Source organism: Prinia subflava, chromosome 17 (genome assembly GCF_021018805.1).
Source record: "Prinia subflava isolate CZ2003 ecotype Zambia chromosome 17, Cam_Psub_1.2, whole genome shotgun sequence".
NCBI classification, from domain to species: domain Eukaryota; kingdom Metazoa; phylum Chordata; class Aves; order Passeriformes; family Cisticolidae; genus Prinia; species Prinia subflava.
The window spans coordinates 11,524,979-11,552,113 of NC_086263.1; the positions used below are offsets into that span (position 1 = coordinate 11,524,979).

The 27,135-nt window shown below is 47.2% G+C and overlaps 1 protein-coding gene and 1 long non-coding RNA gene across 3 annotated transcripts in view; one reads left to right on the top strand and one right to left on the bottom strand.

Annotated features, from left to right (window-relative positions):
* Positions 1-27,135, top strand: part of ELFN1 (extracellular leucine rich repeat and fibronectin type III domain containing 1) — a 104,998-nt gene that overhangs the window by 19,470 nt on the left and 58,393 nt on the right. Inside the window, exon 2 of one of the 2 annotated variants that reach the window (XM_063414542.1) lies at positions 2,603-2,715. The exons of the other annotated variant lie outside the window; for it this stretch is intronic. The gene's annotated coding sequence lies outside the window, so the exon portion shown is untranslated. The remainder of the gene's footprint in view (positions 1-2,602; positions 2,716-27,135) is intronic. 2 annotated transcript variants of the gene reach the window in all.
* LOC134559687 (uncharacterized) lies at positions 6,081-12,714 on the bottom strand. The gene is made up of 3 exons (XR_010082566.1): positions 12,570-12,714; positions 12,323-12,395; positions 6,081-6,267 (listed from the first exon to the last, which is right to left on the bottom strand). It is a non-coding gene; the product is annotated as an uncharacterized LOC134559687 (long non-coding RNA).

A 27,135-nucleotide genomic window follows, 5' to 3' on the forward strand; every position in this document is an offset into this window, starting at 1 on the left:
GGCAAGGGGCACATTTGGAAATGCAGGTTTCCTCTTAGAACTAAAATGAGTTACCAGCATCTAATGACTGCTGTGACTGCTGCTGAGCAGACCTGGGCTCTTGGGATGATCACAGGGGTGCAGACTGGCACAAGAGAAGTCAGATCAGTGTTGCAGAGCTGGGAGGCTTGTTTTAGTCCTGACTTTCAAAGACGAGGATAACAGAGTTATTTTTTTGCCATTTCTGGCTTTTTATGGTTGCTCACATTAGAAGATCTTTGAGGGTCCTCACTACTTGCAGAAAATGCCAGTGGGACCTTGAGCTGCGGAGCTGGGCTGAAGATCAGAGCTTACAGATGCTCTGAGCTGGAATTTGCTCTTTCGTTCCAGCTCTCAGGCTTGCGAGGTGAAGTGAGGAAGAGATGATGATTATTGGTAGCTTTAAAATTAATATTGCTCTTTAGAACGTTTAATCTTCCACCAGCAGTGAATACAATACACACTGGGGTGCATGTAGCCCAAGAATGGTCAGGCTCCTGCAGTGCTACAGCTCAGGCAGCTGTGAGTTCTGTGAGCAGGGGATTCTCCAAATCAGCAGGGGATGTGGGGAAGGGCTCAGTTTGATTTCCATCTGTGTAAATCCTGGACAGGGGATAGGCAAGACTCTGTGCTCTGCCAGTGCCGTGTGTCTTCGAAGCAGTTCCACGTCCCTGCTTGCATCACAGACCAAGAGCTGAACATGGTCCCTGATTTATTTATAATATTCCTGGGAGAAGGGGGGCACATGGAGCTCTCTGGACTGTGAGCAGAGGTGAAGACATGGCCTAGGTACAAACCACACTGAGGTGCAGATTGTGGACATAAAGGGAGAAGGCTGAGTGAGCAACCACTGTTAGAAAAACCTCAGGGTGCAGGAGGAGGGAGTAGAGGGATTCCTCAGTTTGTCTCCTTGCCTCTCCCAAGTAAATCCTTTCTGGCTGATGTGGTTGGCATATGCAGAGCAGCTTGGCTTGGTGCTCCAGTGGACGGTCTCCAGTTGGGGTGATAGCTCAGAGCTGGGAGGGGGGAAGCATTAGGGAGCCCAGGGGGCAAAATGTCTTGCCATGATCTTCAAAGAACAGGAAGGAAGAGCACTTTTTCTGTTATTGTTCATATTACAGGAAATTTCCCCACATTCTTTTCAGTTAATAACCACTGGGGCAAGAGACTTTCCTAGCTCGTAGGGGAGCAAATCTGAATAAACCAGTAACAGTCATGTTGTTGGAGAGTGGCTGCACTTGAGTTGTTTTTCCACTGTTTGGATAAATAAGACAATAAGAAGAGCTGCTGAGATATTTGGCAGAGAAATGAATCCCCCAGGAGATCGGGGCAATGTTGTTTATTCATGGGAGCTGCCTGTGCATAAGGGGTCAGTCCTGCAGTTCTGTAGAGAGAAGGGAAACAAACATTCTCTGTTCTAGCACCGGATTCGTTACAAGGAGTTATGCCAGGGATCATTAGTGCCACAGCCACCACGATCTTTTGCTCAGATTAGTTTTCTCTTTTTAAGGAAAAAAAAAAAAAAAAAAAAGGCAGGTTCCCGTTAGATCAGATATGGACAAAGTAATGGCGATATCACAGAGGTTGAGGTCTGCAAGATTAAAATGTGAAAGGGAGGAGAAATGATAGCTTTGGCCCTGCTTGCTGTTACAGCAGCCGTGTGAATAAATGACTCTATGCAGATAAGCAGGGCAAAAATAAAAGGGATGCTTAGGACGAGATGGCAAAAAAAAAGGGAACTAATCAGCAGATTCAACCACTGTAATAATGCAGTAAACATGGAAAATTACATTATATTAACTCCTCTGCTTCCCCTTGTATACATTAGCCACAAAGTCATCGATAGGTGATTCCCTGTGAAGGTGCAGTGCTGCAGAATCCGGAGCTCCCCGCTCCTGGGGGAAGGTGTGAGTGGTGCTAAAGGGGAAAGTTGACTTTTGAACTGCCTGAGGAAGAAGTGGCTTGAGCAGAGCTGCGGAAAAGCTCGCAGCTCACCAAGTTAAAAATCTGCTCCCAGGAAAAGGACAGCCGGTGTGTTTGTCCTCAGTGCTCAGGCAGCAGTAGGGTTCGTGCTGAGCCACAGCTTAATTGCAGTCCTGGGATGTTCCCCTGATGCGGGAGAAATTGGTTTGCTGCAGATTTGAGATATATATATATAAATATATATATATATAAAAATATATATATTTCTTTTCTAACTAGTGAACCGATTTCCATTTTGTTCAATTTCTCACAAAGAATGACAAGTAGCCACTGCAGCTTTTCCCCTGAGTTCAAGCAAAACCAGCATGTAACATTATTTGCAAATTAGCTTCATCCCTCTGGCTCCCAGTTAAAGCAGGAGCTGCTTGGTCCAGAGTTGCTCCCAAAATATCCATTTAAACCATGTAATGATTCTGACTCTCTCATGCATAGTAGATGAAAGACGATCCGCGATTTATTTTTAAAGCTTTGAACCCCAAACATGGTCAATCATAGAAAAAAAGATTAAAAAAGGAGGAAGTCATGATAATGCAAAGCTGTGAGAAAAGCAGCCCTACACTTCACAGTAAAATCCGTTTTCTTTGCACTTTTTTATTAACAGCTTCAACTATGATCAGTGCATAAATCTACCTGCAACACAGGATGTTGGAAAATTACCGAGAGACAGCAACGTCCTCCCTGCTGCTTGGTGAGAAAAGAAGGATGCACCTTCAGGTATGGGCTGGAAAATTGCTTCATCCTCTGTTCTCTATTTGTGTTGCACTAAGCTTGCTCATTGCATTGATTAGAGGGAGAAAATGAGGTGTTTGCAACAGGAAAACTTCAGAAAGGATTCTCTAAACTTGTCTCAAGCCACAGATAAGTGTGTGCCCAGAACCTGCTCTGCACCCAAGCAGTGCAAGGCTCTTCAGGCTTTACTGAGGGTTAATGGTGGCATTCTGCATTTGCTGTTGCTCTTTCCCTACCCTGTGGAGGTTTTTGATCCTGCTCCTCTTGGTGAGAACCAGATCAGCTCTGCCCTGGGTGCTCCCGCAGCCTCCCAGGAGGAGCAGCCCCGCTCTGGGTGCTCCTGCAGCGTCGGGAAGCAGAGCACATTCCCTGCCATTCCCTGCTCCCGGTTCAGGAAGAATCAGCTCCCTTCTGGGTGCTCCTGCAGCGTCGGGAAGCTGAGCACATTCCCTGCCATTCCCTGCTCCCGGATCGGGGCGAACCGCGTGTACGAAATCGCCGCTTCCCCGGCACTTGGAAGGGATCACATGGAGGGCTGAGCAGGATGAAGCTGCGTTGGCTGCTGCTGCTGAGCAGCCTTTTTAGAGCAGGAGCACAGCTAAGCACTCCTCCTGGGTTTTCTTAATCCAGCCTCAATCCATGCACTTCAAACAGGAGCCTTGTTTTAGGGCTGTGCTGAGCACTCGAGTCTCCCAGCAAAGCTGCTCTCGTGCCTGGAAGGGCCAGCCAGAAGCCAAAAGCCGGTTTTGCTCTCTTTTGAAGAGGATGGAAATTGCTCCCCCTGAGCAGGGGAGTACGGAGGGGAGTTGTGGTTCCCAGAACAAGAAAAGGGAGGGTTGGTGACTTCCTGAACGTGGATTTTTCTGACAGTTGTCTGATGCTTTGGGCTCAACATGGACAAGCCACTGTCCCTGAAATCCAGCATAGCAACTGGATTATAGCTGTCACATCCATCTCCCTAGGGAGAAAAAAGGGGTTTCCAGCCACAGAAGCCAGTTTAAAACATGCCAGCGTTCTCCAGCATGCTTTCCTAAATATATGTTTTTCCTAAATATATGTTTTGTAGCAAACAAGGACCCAAGGGTTACTTAAATCTTGGCACCTGGTCAGCACTGTCATGTTGCAGGTTGGGGTTTCTCATTTATCTGGGTGGGTTGGTTGCTTGTTTTGCCACCTGTGCAAGTGGTTTGGGGAAGTAATGGGCATTAGCTCATCTGTCATCTCAGTGTTTATAGATGCCTGTCCAGTGGGAGTCATTGCTTCGAGTAAAGCTTTTTCTCTTTGTTGTGTCCATCACTCCTGTTTGCATTTCCCTTATTGCCACATTTACTCCCTGCAGTGACCACTGGGGACTTGAAGTGGACAAATTGCTGTTGCTGGGGCTGATTTTCACCTGGGGCCTCTTAGAAGGTGGCAGTATTTTGAGCATTTTGAGCATTGAGGTCTCCAGCTTGTGACATGGGCTCCAGAAGAAGCCTGTGGTGGGACCTGATGTGCTGACATTTCTGTTGGAGTGTGTCTGTGCTGGTGGGTAAATGGGGTGGAGAGAGATGTGCTGGGGTCAGAAAGGAGCTGCAGATTTCAGGACTTGAGTAGGTCTTTGTTTCACTGATGTGTTTCACAGATGTCTTGGCCGGCACCAAGGCTTCCTCATCTGTGGGAAATACTGGCAATCTTAGAGCAACAGCTTAGCTTGAGTTGTGACTGCTGAAGGCTCTTGGAGTGGTGCTGGGTCCTGTCTGGATCTGGATTAGCTAAACAGGTAGTTCTGTATGTATTTTCCAAAGGTGAGGAGACAAAAAGAGGGATAGGTGTTAGAAGGGAGGTGGGTAAGAGCTGCCCTCCTGGTGCAGGGTGACCATCGTGCTGAGCTTTCAGCTGGATTTCCAGCTTTCTGCCACGTCTGCCTTGGCTGTGGTGCTCCATCAGTACTTTGCACCACACTGATCTCTCCCCAGATTTTCCTTTAGCCTCCCCTGCATGACACACGATGCACAAGGGCCTGACACCACGTGCCAGGAGACACCATGAAGGTGGGGTTTGCTCCCTGCAACCTACTGTTTCCACCCTGCATTTCTTGGGAGAACTCTGGCATCCTGTCAGGCCATGGGGGAATGTTTTTCACCCCTTCCTACATCCGTGCATGCCTTCCTCCCTGCAGGGAAACCCACGCTGGCACAGGACAATGTTGGATGACGCTGCACATTCAATATAAGGATGCTCCTCCTAAGCAGGATGAAGGCTGAGAGTAACGCCTTTTAATGTTCCTTCTCATAATTATCCTCTTAATTACTCAATGAAATGCCCAATAAAACAAATCACTATAATTTCTATTTTATTCCCTGCCTTTTGCGGGTTATTTAAGAGCGCAGGATACATTAAGGAGGCGCTTTGTCACGAGGGAATGCTTTCCAATAGACGATACTTGCAAAATGGTTTTATGTCCCTATCCTGTGTGTTTCATCCTCATTTTCCATGCCAGTTTGCTAATTACCAGAGGCACTGGTGGCTGGGAAGCACTGCCTCCCTTGCTGCCCATCTCTGCTGCGATGAAGTCACAGCTCTGAGTTTGTGGCATCCCCATGGCAACAGCCCGTGATGTCACTAGCGGGGATTACAACTTTGCAAAGCATCCAGGCACAGCCAGCCGGGCTGGAACTCTTGGGCTCTCACAAGTCTTTAAATAGCAAGGACCTAAAAGGCAGGGAAGTCTTTAAGAAGGCTTTAGATTTCCCTTTTTTTACCCTGAAGGAGGGGCGGCTGCTGACTGCAGGGCTGCCACCAGCACGCCGTCCCCTTGTCCTGCAGCAAGCCCAGCTCCCTCATGCAAACTTGGGGAGCTCAGCCCTGCAGTGACCCTGCTGCAGGATTCTGTGGCCAAGGGCTGATGTGTTTGGCGTCTCCCCAATATCCCTGGGGGCTGCAGTTGTCCCCAGCACTCCCTCTTGCTCTGTACTTCTTGCTGATAAAGGGAACATAAAGCAAACCTGGGGACCAGCCCCCCCCGCCCATGCTTCACTCCATCTAAACTGCTGGCTCCACTGGATTTCTTGTGTGCTTTTTGTCTAATACTCATAGTATTTGCATAGTAAGACATCATTCATGCACAGGCAGTGAGGGAGGAAGATGTTTGTGCCTCTCTAGCAACAGGAAAATCATGTAATAACCACACTTTATCTTGCATCTGGGGAGGAAATTCAGCTCCCACGGCCGGTACCACAAACTGCTCAGGGTGTTTAAACACACAGCCCCAAAACTTACACAGGACATCCACCTGACTGATATTTATGTACCTTATTTAATCAGCAGAAGCAAATCAAGCAGATGGAAAAGTCAATCCCTTTATTTTAGTTTCTTTAAGGTAGGAATAAAAATGATATTTCAAAGGCCAGCGTGTCTCAGCTGAGCGGTGGTGGGGAAAAGCCGGTGCCGTGGAACATACTGTCCTGTCTCCTGCTTCCTCAGATCACAACTTCTAAGCTGGATTCAATAGAAATAAATGTTCAGTAGTTCCGGTGGTGGCCTTTGGAAATGGAGCTAATGGAACAAGACAAAAAAATAGTTACAACATTTTGACAGGCGCTTGAATGTTTAATTCACAGTCAGCCCGACTGTGGGGAGGTGGTGGGTGCACCTGCAGGGAGCTGTGCCCCTCGTTAGCACAACAACGAGTCCTCCCACAGACACAGGAAATTAAGCAAATGCTGTTTGAGCTGTGTGGTAGCAAACAGGCCAAGGACAGCTGTGGCTTTGGCAGCACCGTGCAGCAGGTGAAGGGCTTTGGTGGCCTCATGCTGGGGATCCCCGGAGGCAGAGGAGGGTGGCCAGTTCTTGGAGAAAACCGGTGGAGGAGAATGCATGACATTACCCCGAGCTGAGACAGGGGAGATGAAGAGGCTGCAGTGATTAAATTGGATCTACTGAAATCCTTCCAAAGCAGGCTTAGGAATTAAGAGCCATCAATGTCACATTGAGGGTCACTCGCTGCAGGACATCTCCGGCCGGTGCCCGGCCTCCCCCCCGTGCCTCTGTTTAGCCCCATCTGAGCCTGAGGAAACTCATCCTTTTGTTTCAGAGCCCAGTTGGACATTCCCCTCTGCCACAGAACAGTGAATCTCAGCGAGGAGGGCCTCTAAGAAGCCAATTTGTCTGGAGAGGAAGGATTAGACTGTGTATGGCCAGGTTTGCTTTGAATTCAGGTGTCATCAGGGATTTAATAACAGGGGGAGGTGGTGGGGACAGAAGGCATTGAATGGGCTGGGCTGACATTGCCTTCCTTGCAGAGATCTGCTGGCTGGTCCCCTGGCAGTGATGGAGACCAAGCTCAGGAGGTGTCAGCTTGTCCCCTGTGCATCAGGGACAGCGTGGTTTGCTCACTGAGACGATTCTTACCGTGCTCCTGGGACTCGATTGAAGGCACCGTGCTGTGCTGCAGGCTGGCCATGCCTGCCCGCCCCTGGGGCTGGATCCAGCTCACCACAGTCACATCCAGAGAAGTCACAGCCTGGAGCAATGCTCCAGCAGCACGGCTGTGCCATGGCAGCCTGCACACACCAGCAGCTCCTCTGTCTCAGATAATACCCCCCATAGCCAGCACTGGAATATTGGTGGGACCAGCCAGAGCCGGGATGGAGCCCACCCATGACACTGGCAGGCATTCTTTGCCTGGGAGTGAGCTTCCAGCGTGGCTCAGATGCTTTGGTCATGCTGACCTGCACTAGATCAGGTCCCCAGTTCATCTGCTGCCACCGGTGCCACATTTACACACATCCCCATCAGTTCTGTGAAGCAGAGCCACCTCTCCCAGCCACCTACAGGCAGCTGAACAGAGCCCCAGAGGGACTGTCCTGAGTGACAAACCTCTGTCTGATCTGGGACTCCCACCGAAGGGTTTTTTTAATGCCCCTCCTCCGCCTTTCTCCTTATTTTCCACAGCTGGAACGACGGGTCACAGCAGGGAGATTTTCACACATCATTAGAGCCAAGTGTCCAATTCCACACAGCCGTCAACTCCAATCAGAGCGATTTAAAAGGCAGCGCTTCCTTTAATCATCCGGGGACGCTCAGATCTCTTAGCGTGAACTGAGTGCTCCCATAAGCACGGGAGAAGCAGGGGGATGGAGCAAAGGCGAAATGATGCTGAGATGGGACTTGTGGTACTCAAAAGCAGAGCTCCTCACATGTAGATCAGCCCCAGGGCAGACCTGGAGGGTGAGGTCCTTCCTCCCTGTCTCCTCTGGTTTTCCTCCATGGATGATTGAGGTGGCCATGGGTCCGTGTGTCCATGAGCAGGGCGCTGTCTGCAGCTGAGACCTGAGCCAGGGGTGATGGATCAGAATGTTCCTAAGCAGGAGAGAGCCTCAGCACCAGCATTTCTGACTCACGAGGTGGAAGCACCAGGGTGGGAGGCCCTGAGCACCGGAGGGGTCCTGGACACCTGCAGGCGCTGCACCGACCTGCGGCTCCACAAATTCACCCCAAAACCCCGGAGCTGTGCTTCACCTCTCGCCGTCCCAACCAGGATCCCCCACCCTGGGCCGCTGTAAAAATGTGTGCTGGGCTCTGTGAGGTGATGCAGCTCCGTGTCTGTGCCAGCAGCAGGAGACACAAGAGGCACAAAGTCCCTCCTTTTCCAAACAGCACCTGGAGCCCGCAGCGCCGTGCGTGCGCAGCCCTGCCAGGGGCGCGCTGCATTTCCCATTTCGTGTGCAACCACACGACCTTCCCTTGGCCTTCTCACAGCCCTGCCACAGCCCCCACGCAATGCAGACTGCACGTGGATACGGGAAGGACAAACACATGAGAAAAATCACAGAATTGCCAACACACCTGACTGCAGGAAGATGAATGTCCTTCCCGAACGCTCTGGCATGCGCAGAGTCACTTTCCACAGTGTCCCTGTCTCAGAGCTTTCAGTGCTCATGATTTGTCCAAGGGCAACTTTGCAAAATGTCAACGTTTTAATCAAAATTCCCTGTGACAGGCTTCAAGTTTTAATTAAAGGAACTTGGGGGTGTATGTATGTATGTTTGTTTGTTTCCATTAAATTAGTGGGGTTTTTTTTTCCTAAGAAAGAAAATGTTTTTCCAGGGAAAAAATGACAGCCCCTGGTTTTTTTTGCTACTCTGCCATGTCTTTCTGGCTAACCTGCTTTCTAAAACAACCTGTGAGCCTCTCCAGCAGGAAGCTCAGCAACCTGGTGGTCCTGTGTCACAGGTTCCTCTGAGAGAGTAGCACTGCCCAAGGCAGCATGTTCACACCACTGGCCAGATCCACACGTGCCAAGACACCTACAGCCCTGAAAACACAACCAACTGATGCTGTAGATAAAAACAGCAACTTGCAGACTGGGTTCTGCTTTAAAATCCCCAAGACCAGCAGCAACACAGGCAAAGGCTAAGAGAAATTTTGCCATTAGCCTCTGAAAACTGAGAATTTCTGCTAAAGAAGCAATCAGGTTGGTGTTTGTTCTGCCCTCGCTGCTGCAAATTGATTGGACTGATAGGAATGGAGGCAGTGGTGTAAGAGAGAGTCAGAGCAGCCTTCTGGACTTTGATTTGATCTCTGCCTTTCACGGTCTTCCCTTTTGTACTTGCTCATCGCTTTTAAAGGCAGCTCTTTGATGAGAGGTGGCAAAATCTCACTTAGGCAGAGCTTTTCTGGCAACGAACATCTGACTCTTGGAGCTGCCCTCATCTGTTGGGTAAACATGAAATGATCATCTTTGACTGGAACTGATCCTCCAGAGCCATGTCATTCCACTGGGGAGAGGTATTTTCACCGATTTTCAATGTGGATTATTTTTGTAACTGACTGTAATAGTTTCTTTGGCGGTATTAGGGCTTATTATGTCAGGATTTATTTCGGCGCGAGGTGATTCGACGTGCTCTAGTCCTGGAACTTCCCCTTGCACGCTGAAATCCAGGGGCCCCACTCCTGCTCCCACCACAGACACGATGGGGGCAGCTCTTTGCAGCTGGACCTGTCTCCCAAGGTCAGCTTTCCCCCAGTTGTTTTGTAAATGCTGAAGGAGCAAATTTAAGAGAACCAATTCTCTGTGAAGGACAGGTAAAAACTCACCTAGGTGAAATATCTATGTAAAAAAGCCTCCTAGAAAGAGGAGGAGAGGGAAGCAGGGAAGGGATTGCAGCTTCAGAGGAGCAGTGCAGGCACTGGGAGCTCCCTGGCATTACCAGGGGGGTTAGCAGCAGAAAACACAATTGAGGATTAAATGTGGATTATGCTGCAGCGATCCTGAAACATCGGCAGTGCTGAGGCAACTAACAAAGGACTTTATTTCCTTAGGAGAACTGGGCCCAAAGCAGTTGTAGATAAAACTCTTCAGGAGCTGCCTGTGATGAAGTGGTGAGGCAGTGAGCCAAGGCAGCGTGTTTTGGTATCTGGTACCTCCTGGAGAATTTGGCAGTGCAAACTGGTGGATCAGCTCCTCATAGCCCCATGTAAGATGGGATTTTGGAGATCACTTCACCATCAGACACTGCCCAGGCTCCACCAAGTATCAGAAGAAAAGGTTCTCGTAAACCCTTTCAGTGCTGTTGAGTAGAAATGAACGGGTAAGACTGGCTGCTGTTCTCTCTCTGTCAGCATCATTAAAATCTGTCAGGACCTTGGGTTTGTGGTGCACCTGTCTTGCTGGGATTGGGAAAGGATTGGGCTCATTATTTTGGTCTCCCCTCAGCCAGAAGAAAGGCCTATGTGTAGGAACTCCTCTGGGCTGTGCAGTCAGCCAGGCTTGAGGCTTCCTTGGTTTGGGGGTCCCAGCTGAACCATCAGCTCGGTGGAACTCTGAGATGTAGAGATGGAGAGATGGATGATTGGGATGGATGGACTAGGTCATGCTGAGGTGGCAGAGGCCAGGAAATTGGGACTTTGCTTGCCTGCAAACCCTGCCCTGCTCAACAAATGACACTGGGCAACGCTGACCTCCTCAAGCTGGAGTTTGCATCATGCTCTGCTCGGGCAAAAGGAGCCCCTTTCAGCCTGCTGAGCAGAGCCCTCAGGCAGGGCTGTGTGCAGGAAGGGGGATGGACCCTCTGCTCCACAACACCATGAGCAAGGCAGCGGTTACACATTGTCTGCACCAACAGGGCATTTGTAGGTCCCCTGGCATGACCTCGGGGCTGGGAGGAGCAGGGGGCTGTCTGTCTGTCCATCCTCTCCCACCACACAAGCCCGAGTTAGCCACAGCCCCTTTTGGCAGCCCAATTCCCTGCTCCAGCAAGTGCTGGGCTAATGGGGAGGCGGCCGCAAGAGGAACACTCTGTTCAGCAGCTGCACATTCCATTAATTTAATGAGGATTTTTTTTCTTTTTTTCTTTTTTTACGAGGCAGATGGCAAAATAGCTATTTTCTGTTGTCTAATAAATACCATCAGCAAGGCAGAAAATGTGCAATCTCGCCAAGCCCTCTCTGATTCCTCGCCCTCCTGTACGGATGCGTTTCCCCGTTCTCTGCTGGCAGCTGGAGGGGCTGGGAGGTGGGATGGGAGGGAGAGGTGGGACACCAAAGGCAAGTCCAAAATTGCTGGTGGGACCTGCACATTGAGGCAGCAGCTTGCCCTGATTGGGCAGAGCCTGGGTGTCCTGCTGGGAGAGCTGTGCTCTGGCAGCCTCCGCCGATCCAATTCTCACTTCATCTGATTGCAGTAATAACAACTCGCACAAATTTCCTGCCTCAACCTGAAATCTTCCAGCTCTGCAATGCAAATAATATAATGTGTGATGAGGAGCCCAGTGACGGGGATAATAATAATAATAGTGATGAAGCCTTTATTCAATGAATGAGTGAATCAAGCAAGTAAAAATAAATGGTATTCAGGGCTTGGAAATCAATAGGGAGAGAAATCAGGAGGAAATGCAGGGGGACTTGCATCTCAGGGGGAGCGCTGTCCTTAGGAATGGCATGAAGGAGAGATGAGCAAAGCCCTCTGAGCTGGGCCCTCCTTGTCTGCCTGTGTTGCTCCTGGGCTCACTCCTCTCCTGTGGTTGTATTGCCTCTGCTGAGCTCACTGCTGTGCCTGGTCCCAGCCTCCCTTGATCTCCTTGGCCCCCTTGATTTACAGCTCTCCTGGGCTCTCTGAATGTGTCTAGGCAGCTGGCAGGCTACAGACCTGACCTGGGGTTGGGTAATAACTTGTCTTTTGTCCCATGCCCAGGAGGTTGGCCATAAAAAAGCTCCAGACATCAATTTTCTTCTCCACCGGGGTGGAATTGCAAAATGATGAGTTGGTCTTTGCCCTCATTTATCTCTTTTTTCCTTCCTCCTCCTCTTTTTATCTTTCTCTATTCTTCCAACACTACTGCTCGTTGCTCTCTTCTTCATCCTCTTTCCACTATCTCCTCCATAATTTACCAGCCTCCCTCCCCTCTGCACATCACTGCTTCTCCTCTCTCCCCCTTTTGCCCTCTTCTGCCTCATTTTTTCTGTGTGTTTCCTTCGCATCCCAAAACTTTTATGATTTTTCTTGCTGTGCATAGCAGTTTGATATCTATCCCTGTAATAGCCTGCTAATACAGTAATTCCACAAGAGACCCTTTAAAAACCCAAAGCCTTGGCAGGTAGTAAAACTCACCTTTTAACTTGGCTTCCTCTTTATCAGGGATTCATTTCAGACAGGATTTCTGTGTGCACAGCTCTGTCACTCTCTGTTAGTAAAAAAAAAGGATTAATTCCTGCAACAGGTGAATGTGTTTCACAGCTCTGGTGAGCAGGATCTATTCTCCAGGTACATGGAGGATTCTTCCTGCAGGTACATGGGGGATTTAATCATCTGACATGGTGCTTCCCTTTGTCCAGTGGGTGTTTAAACTGTGCCTTACCTGACCCTGTGCAGGGCCCTCCTGGGGAATGCACCAGTGGGGCATTCCCATGAAACCTTTGCAGTATCCAAGGGATTTTTCCACGTTCTGGAGAGATGCCATGTAGCAACTTCCCAGCTGACATCCTGCTCTCCCAGGTGATGCTGGCATGGGCTGAGGTTACTGAATGCTCTGTCCCAGCACCAGCAGTGCCAATCCCTGCCCTGAACCCACCTGCTGAAGTCTCCTGTGGCTCCTGCAGTGCTTGCTCAGGTGAGGGACTGGCACAGCTCCAGCCTGGCAATGCCCCTTCTCCGACCTCTGAGAACAGAATCTTCCATAAGCCTAAAGAAAAAGGACAAGCTTCTCCTACCTTTTCCTCTCTAGCCTCTTTTGATGGTGTCTGCAGCTCTGTGTTGTATTTAAATCTATGCAAATATGTTAGTGGATAAAATATGCAGAAGGCAAACCTGGGAAATTTAATCTGACTTGCAAATGTGCTGGGAAGAGGCACTTGGTGAATTGAAACCAGACTTTTACTCCTTTTGCCCCAACACCTCCAGCAGGACCTGCCCTAGAGCAGTAGGGGAATAGCTGTGTCCTAACATCCTCTCCATCTCCACTGCTGTATGGGCTTGGAGGTCATGAAGAAACCAGGGTATTGTCCTGAAATGTAAATATTGCAGCAGGACTGACCTCTCCTGGGCTCCCCAGTGTCATCCAGTTTCCCTGCTGGCCCTAAGGGTGGCTGTAAAGGGCAGCATTTGGTTTCTCTGCAGTGGTGGCAGAGGTGGTGATGTCTTGGTGGGAACATTGAGAGTGATGGGAACAGGCAGTGAGCAGCCCTTGGAGCTGGCAGCAGGCAGTGAGAACTGCCTGCCAGTTCCTGCTTTGGGACTGCCAACCCTCTCCCAGCGTGGAGAGCCCAAATTTCATCATCTCTAGTGGGTTCCTGAGCAATGGGGCAGGAGATGGCACTGAGCAGGGAGACGTGACTTGCAAATCTTCCTGTCAGGATGTTTTCTGGACAGCACAAATCTGGAATAATTCCCCTGACCAGGCTGCCAGCTTTATACACAGGAGATGAGGTAGGAGATAATACAACATGTCTTGTGCCAGATATTCAAGAATTTCTAAGTGCATTGCAAACAGGGCAGCATTGCTCTTTCCATCTTACACACAGGAAGGCCCTTGAAAATGGTGAAGTCTCTTGCCAACTCACCCCAGAGACCATAATCTCTGTTTTATATTTACCAAACTTTGGAACAATGGCTCTCTGTGCTTCCCTGACAGGACAGGAGAAGGTATTCATCTTTTCTAAGATAAAAGAACCTGATCTAACAGAGGTTTTACTCTGGACTAGTCAAACGTGGTATTTTTCGACAGCAAAAGCTGGCTAGCTCCAAGCAAAATGGGATTTTCAGCAAGTAAGGTGACCAGAGTTTGGGGAAAGGGCCTGAATGTAGAAAGACAGATACCAACAAATTATGGTGAGTTATATTTCCTTGATTAACAGAATTGTGAGGTGTCCTTTGTGCATTGCTGAGCAGAACAGTGGTTGCCATCTGGTCCTCCTTCCTCATCTTGCTGACCCTCACCAAAACAGTTGTGAGGGGCCCAGGAGCCCTGTTTGGAGGGACAAGGGTGGGGCTGACCAAAAGGAGTCTGTGGCTTACTTGATATGGTTTGATGTGAACTGCTGGTTCCCTTCACCAGCACTGTCAGACCAACATTTCAGGGCATCCAAAGACTCCTCATCCTCCAGAGAGCAGGATCCAGGTTGGAAAGGCAGCATTAAATAACTACAGCTGCTAGGACAGAGCTTACAGAGGTGACAGAGCCAAACTCTTCCCAGGAGCAGCAGGCAGCCTCACAGGGGGACAGAAGGTGCACAGGCAGCTTGGGAGGCTCGGGCTGGGCACTTGGAAGGAGATGTGCACTGAGAGTGTGGCCCAGCTCCACATCAAATGGGCAGAAAAAGCTGTGAGATCTCCATCCTTGGAGGTCTCCAGGACTCAGCCACACCAAGCCATGGCTGGTCCAGCAGTGAAGGTAATCTTGGAGATATCTCAGGAGGGAGCTCACTCCTGCATCCAGAGGACAGCAGACTGTCACCTGCCCTTCTCCTCAGTGACACGGCTGGAAGAGACTTGCCATCCCAAACTGTTGTGTACTTGTGTGCTGAGAGAAGAGCAAGGTTTGAAATGTCACCTCATTAGAGCTGATGGGTGAGCTTTGTTACAGAGAAGGAGAGCTATCAGTCTTCTGGCTCCTGAGGGGATGAGCTCTTCAGCCAGAATGACTGGGGGATTGTAATGGAGTTAACTGAGATTGCCACCAGGGAGCTCAGATGTTGGCATTTAACTGAAGAGGAGAAAACATCTAGATTTCTTTGTGGAGAAAATCCCTCAAACCCCAAGAAAACAGCGTTTTCTCAAAGCAGAAGGAGGGAGCTCCTGCCACGCTGGATTCCTGCCTGGAGGCTTGGGGCAGTGAGTGTGGTCAGTCGAGGTTACAGCAGGTGGATCAGCCCTTTCCTTTTGTGGAGGGTGGTCCAGTCATCCAAGGCTCCTCTGGGTCTGCCCAGGAGAGCTGATGAGTTTCTATGGAGCCAGGACTGGCGTGCAGCCATCAGTCCTCCCCTTCTCTCCCCCAGCTGTGAAACCCTTCCTCCAGATCAGCCTCTGCCATCTTGGGAAGCTGATGGAGAGAAATCCTTTCCTGGGGACAGATTCAGGTGCAGGGAGATTTCAGCAAACAGCTCTGAACTTCTGTGTTAAACAGCATCATCCAAAGGGGTGGTTTTGCTGCAGATGCTGCTGCAGAGGTGCCCACCTGAGCCCCGACCCAGCCCTGGCCTGGCAGCTGCTCTGCCCTGGGGGTCCCCTCTCCAGGGGCTTTGCTTCATTAACTTCCTGATAAGTTGAGAGTTCAGTGCTGATTCTTAAGAAACTGGCAATAACGCCAAGCCTTCATACAAGGGTAAAAATAGCCCTAATAATTTAGGCAATTAGTTAATTAGCCTCATTTACTTGAAAGCACAGAGTGGCGTGGGAAGACTTTTTCTGCTGGGTTTGTTATGCTTTTCTCATTCACTTTGTTTGCTTTTCCCTTGCCATTTTCTCTGCTCTCTGACACAGATACAGGGACCCACAGCATTCCAAAGCAGTGGAATGCCAGCAGGAAAGGGAATGCCAGCCAGGACAGGATGCAGGGCAGTGCTGCAGGGAAGCAGGACTGATTCTGGTGCCCAGGCTTAATATGTCCTGTGGGGAAGTGAGTAGCTTTTTTGTGATAGGGTCCAGTGGTCATGGTGGTCTTTTCCCATCATTAATGATCCTGTGATTTTTTTTCCATGCTGTTCCTTCCTCATCCCACCTCTGACCTTTCACTGCAGGTAGAGGCTGTGGCACATTCAGGGCGTCTCACAGCTCTTTGTCAAACACCTAAGGGGCAATACCCCACTGTCCATAGCATTGCTTGTTTGTCCTCAGTTAGAGAACTCCTGTCTAGTCCTTGGACTAGAACTGACTGACAGGTGAAAGGAGGCACGATAAAACAGGCATTTACTGGAGGGAACTGGGGTGCTGGAGTAGCACAAGGCTCAAGATGATGCTGGTCTTTAATATATTGGCAGAGCAGCCTCCTGCTGTTGGCCTGTACCTGCCAGCCCCAGGGCTGCTGCATCCCTTGGACCTCACTGCTCCCACCCAGCCCCTCTGGAGCACGTGTGGCCTTCAGTCCCAGCTGCTCAAAGCCTTCAGTGCCCCTTGCACGGCTGCACAAGCTCACCTGGTTTTGGAGAGCTGCTGGTCAGGTCCCCTCTGTCCTCCTCTGACTCACACGAGTCCCATTCATTACTGACCTGGGGACCTGAATGAATTCTGTCTTCCTGAATTATTTCTGAAGACATTAGATCTTCTCAAATTGTTCATCTTCCCCAGGAATGACAGCTTGCAGGCACCTGGGAATAAATGGTGCCTTGGAACAATTTCATTGTTTCTATTCCAGGCAACAGGAATTCCTCAGATCTCAACATCAGTCCCCAAACCCCGGTGTGTTAGCATAACCTCCAGACAGCTACGAGTTTCTTGACCCAGAAAAAGGATAGGATTTATTATGAACCCTGGGAGACCAGTGTCCTTGCAGCTTGTGTACCCTAATGGTGTGCAGCATATTGTGTGCTCCTCTGGCCGGAATTTTCTTGTCGAAACAGCTCTCTGTCAGCAAATGCCACTTCCACCAAACAGGCTTATGTGTGTGAAATCAAATCAATGTTGATTAATTTTCAGTTTGGAAAAGAGGGGGGAAAAAAACCCGTTAAAAATGTCAAGATGCCTTCTCCTTTCACTCTTGCAAGAAGAGCTTCAGTTCTTTATCTCTTAATGACCTTTTGTTTAAAGCCTTTGTGTTCTGTAAGAAGTATTCCAGAAAGGACGAAACAAAATGAAGTGCTAAATATCTTTTGAAGGAAAATGTGTCCGTTTCCATGAGCTCTTTTTTGTAATTATTATTTAAAGGGAGGCAGGAATCACACTTCTTTTCTCTCTGATTTTTTGCCATTTTGTCCTAAACCAAGTATACTTCCCAAGGCTCCCTGCTCTGGCCTGGCTAACACATGCCCCCTGTGCTGCACTCTGTGGCACAAAAACCAAATGTTTTTGCAGGGTCAGTAGTGATAGGACAAGGGGTGATGGTTTTAAACTAAAAGAGGGTCAGTTTGGATTATATAAAGGGAAATTTCTTAGAATGAGGGTGGTGAAACCCTCTGGGCACAGGTTACCCAGAGAAGCTGTGGCTGCTCCATTGTTGGAAGTGTTCCAAGCCAGGCTGGAGGGGCCTTGAGCAGCCTGGGATAGGGGAAGGTGCCCCTGTCCATGACAGGGGGTTTGGACTAGGTGATCTTTAAAGGTCCCTTCCAACCCAAACCCTTCTATGATTTTATAATTCCATGATTTTTTGCACAGGCATCTGTGGCAAAACTTTTATATAGAGCTGGTCCACATTGTTTCACTCACACTAAGGGTTTTTGTTTAGATTTTTTTTTTTTTTAATCCTGGGAAAAAGTTTTTTTGACCTACATTAAAAAGTTTGCTTAAAGCTCTTGCATCCTTCAAAATCACTCATAAAGCATAAAAAAAGTTTTTTTCAAGTTATTTGAAACTCATGTAAAAAAATTTCATTTTGGTTTTGTTAGTTTTCCTTTCCTCATCTCCTTTTTTTTAAAACGCCAAGTAAAAAGCAGAGTAGTGGGGGAGAAAGGAGTCATTAAAGAAAACTGAACATTTCTACTTGAAAGAACAAGAGTTGAACTGGAAAATGTTCTTTCAACTTAAAGAAAAAAATCAGGAAAAAGTTTTTTTCTGAAGGGTAAATATAAACGTTTCCAGTGAAAACGTTCTGAGGGGAGAACGGTTATTTTGGAGCATTTCTTTTCCCCAGCCCCATGGGATGCCCTTAGTTGTACACTTAAAAAATCTGAGCTGCACAGATCAGAGCCAGTGAATGCCTGGGCTCCTCCTTGGGACTGTGCCTTTCCTGCTGTTGCTTGGGGGGACAAATTGTCTGTGTGGGGGGGGTCAGAGTGAGCAGGGACACTTTGCTCCCAGACTAAGGGACACTTTTAACCTCTGGAGCTGGGATTTCACCCACGAAAATCCACGAGCACTCACTCTTATGGTTGATGATCCCCCCACTCTTCACTGATGCTGTGAGGGGCAGTTTCATGGAGCCTTTTATTCCATCTGCATCTCTTCCTCTTGCACAGAGCTGAGCTCTCTGTGTGTGCATCACTTTTCTCTTTCCTGGCACCACATCCCTCTCAGCCTCACGACACATATGTCTCTTGCTGGAATTTTTTCTCCCAGCCTCCAGCACTCAAGCAGCCGAGCAGCATTTGTGTGTCTCCAACAAGTAGCCACTGAGCCTGAGAAATGCATTAGCTGCCTGACCTGGTTCCACCCAGGTGTGAAAAGATGCAGTGGCTCTGGCTCTGCTCCACCTTTTCTGACCCTGTGAGAAGAGGCAGAAGGCTTCTCCTCTCTCCACCAGTTTGCATCATTCAAGTCTATTAAAATAACCCCCAAAACTACAGGATAGGAGTGGTGAGCTGATAGGCAGAGCCAATCATGAAGAAAGCTGGGCAGATTAAAAGGAATTTAGTGGGTTTTCTGTACTAGAAATGAAAGAAAAACCCTTCAATTAGCTGTCTGCTCGAGGAGCTGAGCAGAGAGGGTTGAAAGCTGAGATGCTTTTGCAGGAGCAAAGGGAAATTGCCAGCCAGGGGACGCTCTGTGGGCTCTGAGTCAGGCATCATCATGAGAGGGGTGTTCAGCAAGGTGGGGAGCCTCCCTCTGTTCCCTGATTTCTTCCACAGCTCTTCTGCTTGGCAGTGTTTCTGAAATCCTCAATTCATGCTCAGAGCATTGGGAGCCTCACCTGGTCAGGTGCTGGTGCTCATGTCCGGAGCACCCAGCTTGTCCGTGTGCCCACGAGGGTGATGTGGGTGCTGAGCAGCAGGATTGCTCCTCACCCTCCTCACCCAAGGGCCCCCTGCCTCTGTGCTCCATCTAGCAGCACATCCAGCCCACCCCCAGCCAGTGCTTTGGGTCACTTGTCACCATTTTGTAAAGCAAACAGGTCACCTGGGAAGGGAAGCAGCAGCTGTTCTGCTTCCCAGCATTTCAGGCATCTGCTCCTTGCACACACACACACACAGACACACACAGGCTGCCTTTACCTAACAAACAATTATTTAACAAAGTATGCAAATAGTATAATTACTGTTATTTGTTTAGCTGTTATAAGTGTTTGAAATGTAAATGTCAACTTTGGGATTTTTTTGCAGGGTACGTGTGTGTTGTTGGCTTTCTCTCTCTCTTGTGTGTGCTCTCCCTGGATTGCAATTTGATGAATTTCTCCTTGTCCTAGAAAAAAAAAAAGCTAATGTGATTTCTCTGCGATTACAGCCGAAGACGCCGAAGTGGGGATTACTCACAGTAACTCCTCTTACTTAGCAGATCTGAGTGGGAGGCAGGATTCATTACACCGAGCACAGAAACAAAGAGGAAATGTCTCTCAGCCGACTGCTGGTGTCTGCCGAGGCAGCATCCTCACCGGTGACAGGGCTTCCCTCCCTGGAAGGCAGAGGGTCAGGCAGGGCAGGGACAGAGATGTCAGGATTTTGGCAGCAGGCTCACGGGAACCTGTTCTGGCCTGCCACAGCTCCTCCATGCACAGGAGGAGCAGCAGGTCTGAACTCTGGTTTTATAGGCAATGTTTTTCCTGCTGAAGGAGACTGGAGAAATAGAAATAACATTACAGCCAGCAGCATGGCTCCAAGTAGAGCCCTGGAACTCAGTACAGTGACATTTTCCAAGGGTGTGTCCCACCATGGCCCGTCCTGGCTGGCACTCAGGACAAATGGAGCTCTGGGGAGGTGGTCATCAGTAGCTCACAGCCTGCAGCTCAGGCAATCAATCCAAGGCTTGTTACCATTGCCCCAGAGTCAGTCTGTGCTGCTGCTCGTGGCTTTGCAGTCCAGTCTCAGCAGCTGGCCCGTGCTGGGGAGGCTGAGCAGTGCCTCTGGAGCTGCAGCACCTCTGATATTTCACATTTCACAGCATCCCATACCTGCTGGGCAGAACCCAGCCATGCTCTGCCTTTAGAGCTTTCTCAGATGCACACATCCACGATGAATCCAGTTGGATTCATCAGCTGGCAGCAAGCCTGGCACCAGCTTTTCCTTCACTTGGCTCAAAAGCCAGCACAGGAGATGGAGTGAAAGTGGAAAGGCTGCATTGCTGCCATATCCCACCCTCCATCCTCTCTGTGACCCCTGTTCATGCAGAGTGCTGGGATGAGGAGCTCATGGTTTTATGGGAATCCCAGGGCTGTGAGAAGGTTAAGAGGTTTTCACCTCCAGTGCGAACCAGAGGGACTGGAAAGAATGAGGCAGTAAACACAACTAACAGCTCAGCCTCTGGAGGAGCAGGGAGAGCTTTCTGCCCAGCTCAGCTCCAAGGGGTGAGCCCCAGAGCGTGGGGCACTCCCTGCTTGTGGCAGAAGATCAGGATTTCTCCATGTGTAGATGCTGCCACTGAACCAGCTGTGTCTGTGCCCAGCAGGGATCCACATCTGCTGGGATCAGGGCCTGAGGGTGTGTTGGGACATAAGCCTGCACAGGGTGGTGGTGGTAGGGCACAAGCTGGGCTCTGTGGCATGGCAAGAAGATGCTGAAGCAGGCTTTGCTGCTGCTCCAGGTTTCCCCCTGCTCTCTGGCAGAGCTTGAGGTGCTGGCACAGGAGCATTTTGGCGTGCTGGCAAAGTGCTGGGAGTTGGTGCATGGCTCTGACACGTTCATCTCCTGACTGGGGCTGGCCAGGCTCTCTGGACCAGCTTGTTAGTGCCCTGCAGCCTGTGCAGGCACCTTCAGCCACCAGCAAGGCTGCTGGTCCCTGGGCACTCCCACCAGACAGTCGGGCCGTGGGCTGGAACCAGCAAAGCCACTTGGTTTTAGTTGCAAAGACAGGAATCCAGTGACCTTTGGCAGATTTCATAGCCCAGCAGGCTCGTGTAATTGAAGCTGGTGATGATTTGTCATGGCTCTAAGCTTTCCCTATCTATTTCATTCCTCGCTCCCTCAGTCTCTCTTGTTCCCTCTTTCTCTTTCCTTCTTTGTGATCTCATTATCTCCATGCCTTTCTCTTTTTCTCTCTTCAACCGTAGCATTTCCCAGCATGGAGAGCTACCTCAGGATCTATTTGTCTTCCAGGGATTTAGCTTTTGCCTGTCACAGTATTTTCTCCACTTCACATCCATTATCCAAGAAAACTTCTTTCTACCCATGGCCAGGAGACCCACACCTGCCAGAAAAATACAGTCCATTCCATCACAAATAATGCCTTGCTATGGTCAGTACCCCCCAAGCAGCCAGAAGCTCCAAATCCCAACTTTCCTCCTCTTGTCAGGTGAAGGTTGAACTGACATTATCACTTTTATTGAAATTCCCTGGTAGAAGGCAGGTTCAATGCTATTAACATATTTCAATTCAAGCCATTCTTATTTTAATTAGCCTTAAGTAATTAGTTCTAATTCATTGCCATTTTTTGCTCTGTATATTTTGGGTTATTTACTTCCCTTGCTAAGTAACAATTTGATGTAATTATGTGCTACTCATTCTTTCTATTTACATATGCTCACTCACAGATTTCCTCGTTGGAATTTCAACAGATCCTTTGAATTCCTTCTTGAATTGTTTTCTGAGTTGTCAGCGGTGTGGAAATTGTGGGGTGGAGAGAGAACCGATCCTCTTCTTTGGACATCCCTGGTGCCAAAGGCAGTGACAGTGCATGTGAGCACCTGGGCTGGCAACGGGCTGCTCTTGGAAGGGAAAGTCCATCCATTGCCAGGCTTTGTTCCTGGGAGTCTGGATTCCCAGATGAAAGGAGTTTGGGGACTGTATCCAGCTCTCTCTGTCTTTCTCTTGGGTTGCTTTAGCCCAGATGCCAAAGGAACCAGCCAGTGTTGCCCCTTCCTTTCATTTCCTTTGTGCAGCCAAAGATGCTTTGGCTTTCCAGAATGGAAATTCCCTGGCTTTTGCAGTGCCTCCGTTGCTCAAAAATCCTGCACCCTTTCGAGTCCTGTATTTTTTTAGACATTTTGAGTACTTTGAGCAATTCATCACATTTACAAATGTCAGTTTCTTTTCTGGAATGTCCATTTATTGCAGCAACCATTTTTCCATTTCCTCTGAAGGACCATATTGTTGTCTTCTTCTTTCCTCAAGGATTGCCCTTTTCTTAGCACCTTCTCCATAGCTGAGATTCTCAGAGGGTTGTGGTTCATCTATCTGAGGCTGTTGGCTGTTCGACTGCTCTGAACCAAACATTTTCATTGCCTCAAAACTTGATTCTGAGCAGTCTTAACATCTGCCTTCCTGCAGATCCTGCAAAAACGTGGATTTCATGCTCACATGGAGTGTGTTTATACCTGCGTGTGTATGCCTCACAACTTTTAAGTGCATTATCCAACTCCAGCCGAATTTGATAGAGGGTAGCAGTCTCAAAAATAGCAAGTTCCCTCAAGGTTTGAGCAGACAGGCAGAGGTAGAAAAGAGATGCCCTACTTCTACTGAGGAAAAAGCTGCCATGTTGTGCTGAGCCTTTATTTGATGCCGGTGAATCCATTTGGGAGAGAGCACAAATCTCAGCACCCCACCCACAGGAAGGACTTCAATCAGCACATGCCTCTTCTCGGTGCCCAAGTCAATCAAGCTCAAAGAAAGCAGGATTTCATCGTTCTGGTGCTCATGGAACTACTTGGGATTTTATTTTTTTTTTCCAAGTAGCTTTTTCACTTAAAATCTTATCAGCCGTTTGAATCCGTGTTCCATTAGCAAATCCTACTTGCTTCATGAATATGCACGTTCACAATGTGTAGCATTGGCTTAACTGCTCCCATTGAAGTCGGTAATAAAACTCCTGCTGACTTCAAAGAGAATAGAGTCAGGCCGATGCTGAGTGCTTTGAAAAATCCCACCCCTTGTTGTTATTTTATTCTTAATACATCCACTCAGGAGCTGCGGGATGAGACTAAATACTCCAGAATGAGTAAAGAGGGAAAAAAAAAGAAAACAACAACAAAAAGGAAAAGATCAAAGAGCCAAAAATGAAAATCCAGATTCTGAGGTAATTCTATAAGGACCCATCTTTCAGGACCCAAGGTTTTGTTTGGTGAAGGGTCACAAACTTCAGCCTTGAGGCAGGAGAGACACTTCACACCTCACGGTGGAAGTTCAGTCTCAGCGACACAAAGCGTGGCACAAGTGTGGTTTTGTGACAAACCTCCAAACTATGTCAAGGCTATGCATGATCATGAGTTGGAGTAGAACTGAATCCTTAAATTCTGCTCTTACACTTCAGTTTTCCACGTCTAGGAAGGTCCAAAGAGGTTCTGGTTGCCTCTGCTGGCACCAGGACCCCAAAACATCTCATGGGTTATCAACATCTGCAAGTGAGCAGATCCATCTTAAATGATCCTCTGCTCCCCTCTTGCTGTGAATTATGCAGGGAAAAGGTGCTGCAGAGCTTTATAACTCTTCACTTTTTTTTTTTTCCAGATGAACAAAGTTCTCAGATCTTTGTTTCCCCAATACTTGATGCCATAGCTCCCAAACTGCCATGGGAAAGGGAAGGTTTCCTGCTACACCCAATTTAGTGGAGCATTATGCATCCAGCTGACTTCAGGGAGACAGAAACATACTTAAAATTGTCATACACAAATGCTTTCCACTGGGCAGAACTCCCTTGCCATCAACACATTCCTCTTACCTGTTTTGCTGAATCAGGGCACGTTCTTCTTGCAGGGACTTTGTGTTTTCATGTGGGCTATTTTGGTAATTTCTTCTCCTAAGATTATTTCCAGTGGAAAAAACACAGTATTTTTCATTCCAGCAGTATTTTTGGTAACAGTTACTATTTCCTGACAATATGTCTGTATTTTAGGACAAAACCAAATTACATGTTGGAAGTGCCTTTCCCCACTGCAGTTTCTCCAGCACTACTCACAAGCCAGTTACATCAAGAGCATAATCTGGAAGAGGCACAATAGAGGCTATATTAAGTTTTATACAGACTTGCCATTAAATTACGTGCAATAGCTGCTTGATCATGTTATATCAATCCATTTTTGCCTGGCCATTTGGAAAGCAATTGCTTTTATCTCGATGGCTTATTTTTTAATTCAGACCTTGCAAGGATTTTACCAAGAGTTTTTGTCTAATGGCTGCAGAATTCTCCTGATCACATGGTTTAGTACAATACGACTGTTAGTGTACAATTGCCTGATAAGGGGTATTGGCAAAAAGAACCCTCTCACTGTAGTTAATTTTCATAGTTTTTCTGATTTTCTTTTTGTCTTTTACAATCTGTTCCTTGATGTCTATAAAAATTTTGACAGCAGTTAGAACTTAATGCTGTAAAACAGGCTAGAAACTGTGACAAATATTTTTTCTTTTGCTCTCCTGCCTGCCACTGTGCTCTAGAAGATTGTGAATTTACCATCAAACTTCTGCAGAGTTAGAACCTCTCTTTTAAGCTTTGTAATAATAGGTAAAATCCTACTCCCTGGCTGCACCATATAATCATTATTATCTTACAAACTTTAAGTGCTTTGTGTAATCTTCAAGGCTGTGTTCCCAGTACTGTGCTTTAGGAGAAAATAGGAGGATCATCACTGTGAAAAATTGCATTTTGTTGCATCTTTTGCCAATTCCCTGAGACCAAAAGGGTTAATTTCCCCATGCTCTATGCCTTCTACAAACTTTGTATCAGTACAGTTAACTCTGGTGAGCCAGAATAGGGCTGCAGATTTATACTGCAGATTTATATTGTTGGTTAATTCCTTTAGCTTGGTCGTGGAAAGGCCCAAAGAATTTGAAAGAGTCTCCAGTATGGATTAGATACAAATTATTCCTAATTTATTTCCCAAATATCTGTTGTTCTTCTGGTTAGTACTTTAACTGGAAGCTTAATATTAGTTTTCTCTAAAGAGTTTTGAGGTTGTTTTTTGACTCAGTAAGTTTTATTATTAAAATAGGCCTGCATAGCTGTGGTTGCATTTTTTTTTTTTAAGTAAAGAAATCTTGGATAACTGCAGAAGTAACCCTAAGAATGAGGGGAAATGATGAAGGAAGAAGTCCATACAAATGCTGCCTAGTTGGAACCTGTGTACTTTGTTCTACATTGCAGTCTCATTCTGAAACTTAAAAGCGCCGTATGGGATGAAACTTTTAGGTGTATTAAACCCATCCCATAATGTTTATTTTTGTACATGGACAAGAGATTACAGCTTTTCCATTGAACTTCCAAAGTCATCATCAAAAGGGATCGTTACTTTGTGAGCACTTTGTAGTCTGGTATCTGTCCTACACTAGTTAATTCATGTAAATCTAAAGAAGTGGTTGCAGGCAGGATGGCATCAGAAATATGGAAATAGAGCATCTGGGTAGAAAGGGTAGGTTTTTGCAATGTTTCCATTGAAATTATTTTTTCCTGCCAAGTGAACAGATGCAGTGAAAACAGACAGTCTTTATCGGCAGCCTTTCTTTTGGGGAGGATAAATGAGTGAATGATCTATCAAAATATTTTTTTCGTTTGATTAAACAGACGATATTTATAGCATTTCTAAATATAAACCAAACTGAGGTGAAAAGGAGGAAGGTTCACAAAGAATGGCCACTCCACAAAGTCAGGTGCTGTTCCTGTACCCAAAAGTATTTTTAAATCCCTGTTTCTTCAGCTAGGCTGAGTGAATGCAGTTCACTGCACTCCAAGGGTGTTTAGCAGACTCACAGTCCTGATGCTCATATTTTGGTCTGATGCTGTGGGCTGCAGATGTGTTTGCTTATAGATTTCCTTTCGTTTCACATTAGAATAACAACAACATACCTAAGGGCTTCAGGAGTCTGCTTTTTTCTTATGTTACAGTACATGTTTTGGAATAAAAAGCTGGAAAGGCTGAAAATTTAGCAATGAGATAATAGAAAAATTTGTACCTTGCAGGAAAATACAAGATTTTGACACTTGGTTGCGTTCTGAATAGAATATTAAGTTATTATTAAAATATACTTCAGGTTAATTCTAATGTCATTTAGATATGAATGTTTAAAGATTTTGTTATGTGATAGAAATAGAAATGAAAAATTCTCCTGAAGCTTTGCAAATGAAATGTTTGATTTATCAAAACATTCCTAATTCTTTTAAAATGTGATTTTGCCAGAACTAATCCATGTCAGGAGAAATTTCAGCTTTGTTGAAATGCAACTTTCTGCTGGGAAAGTGAACTAACACCTGACCAAGGCTGCCTGCCTGTAGAGCCTGCTGATTACATTTAATTCCTTTGCCAGAAATTACGTGGTTATTACCCCTTTGACCATTGGTATTATACTGTAATGTTGGGCTTTTTTGGTTTTGCGTTTTTCCATACTGAGCTGCATCTTCTTATTAAAATAATCTTGCATTTGTTCTGAAAAATTTCCATATTTTTGTACTTTATATAAATTCCCTTGTAATAAGGCAAGGCAAACCCTTTTATCTTGCTGCCCCTTTCATGGAAGTCTCCTTTGGCCACTTCTATTTGTGATTTTGTCTTTTCCCTTGGTTATGTGTTGAGATTTCTGTTAGACTCTTTAGCATTCTGTCCTGCTTTTGGGTTACAGTATTCATCTTTGGAGCTTGTTGTCTCTGTGTTTCTTTATCAAGGGAGGCAGCTTTTTCATAAATGCATTTTCTTTACATTGCTACCAATCCCAAAAATTGTCCTTAAATAAGTTTTCACTGCTTAATGTAAAATTCCATCATGAGTAATCCTGAGTCATTACACTTCATATCTTTTAAAATGTCTTTTCTAAGATGGTCAAACTGACATTTGTGTTCTCTGTCAACACAGTATTGAGACTAATACTATGTGTTCCCTTCTTTCCAGTGAACAATCTGAACCCAAAAGATATCATTATTTGAGTGGTTTTGCTCAGATATTTAAATGCTGGTATGGAAGATGATTATTGACTTTTCACTTAAATGATGTA